The following is a 1,573-nucleotide window of genomic DNA, read 5'->3' as shown; positions in this document are numbered from 1 at the left end:
TCTTGGTTTGGATCAGCATCTTGCTGCAAGGCAATTCTTTTTCTCTTTCCTATTTACGGAAACGAACGAATATAACGTTGATGCTGCATCAGGGAGCGAAAATTAATTAATTGGAACTTTATTGTGCTTTGCACACATTCTGTCTAAACGATGTTCTATTTTTTTTTTTGCTAAAAAAAAATAGAACATCGTTTAGACAGAATGCTTGAAAAATAATCCAACATTGATTTACCTACCGTAATCGTCGAATTAACGTTGGATTATCATTTACTCGAAGAGTTAATATTGTCTTATGCGTGTCTTCGTTGAATGACTGTAGTAAAAACGCCAAACCAACGTCGCGCACTCTAAGTCTTTCTTAAGCCCGTGCAGCTACATTCCAGAAGATGACAATTTCTATCGGCATGCGTTGGAGATCTATTGTGCTGACCTACATCTAAGACATTGACCTAAGTGTCGTTGCGTCCGTTATGGGGGTCTCGACGCGGTATATTTCTCGTTGGGAGTTACTGTTTCGTCGTAGAGGTAATGTGATACCGAACACGCGAATCCCGCTTCAAATGAGAATGAACCTTTGTTATTTGCCGATTGGCCCGTGAAGGAGCAGGACAGTGTGCAGGCAAGCACTTGTTCAAGAAACAAGCTGGGAAAGAAGTAGCCGGGTATTGCCTTTTTGCTGTGGCTTTGCTTTGTAGCTGCAGAGTTGCTTTGTTATCCGGTATAATTAACTTATTTTTAACGTTGGGTTATGTTCTAGCTTTAGATACACGAAATAGATTTGTAGTTGTTTAGATGCGCTATTCATAAGCCAAAGTTGATGCAAAGCACAATACATAAAACTATATATCGCGTTATAAACGTTTAATGATTAATTGTGGGCTCTTCGATGGTTTCTGCGACTACTTTTGACTTTAATTGTGTTTGAAAGGACAATATTTAGCAATGCAACATTTTTGTCGCCGCTCTCACAAGCAAGACGCTTACTGTGCCTCAATCGGATTCTAACTCATTCGTAGTAGTTTTTCCAGTTTTATATGGCGCTGCCAACGTTTAATCAGAATATTAAGAACAATGATCCTTAAACCGAGCCATACTAACTAGAAGCTATTAAAGGGCTGAGATAGGAAAGGACACGAGTGCCAAAATATAATGAACAACGTCCCTGTAGCCAGATATCGGGGCCTGGTAACACATAGCGGACCCCAATATCTGGCTACAGGGAGGTTGTGCTCACGACAACCTTCAATAAAGCCTATAAAACACAAAATAATGATCTTGCCTTAGGACACTCACTGAAGTCCAATCGGGTGTAACGCTCTTTCCATTGTTTTTAGCTGCATGACCATCAGAGCGTCTCCTGTGCCTACTGCGCAGCCGCAGCATCTGCTTATACTGCTGACTTCTAACACTAAAAAAATCCTGCACCTTGATCTTCTAGGTGAACGAGAGTCTTTATCTGAAAAAAAAAAATACTAGCAGAAAAGCGATTAGGAGTTGAAAATGATTCTAGAGCATTGAAATATCTTTTCGTTTCTCAGCGATGCCAATTAGCTATCTGAAGACAACCGTGAAG

The sequence above is a fragment of the Phytophthora parasitica genome, assembly GCF_000247585.1.
Source record: "Phytophthora parasitica INRA-310 unplaced genomic scaffold supercont2.21, whole genome shotgun sequence".
NCBI lineage: Eukaryota > Oomycota > Peronosporomycetes > Peronosporales > Peronosporaceae > Phytophthora > Phytophthora nicotianae.
This window is presented reverse-complemented; position numbering follows the sequence as displayed.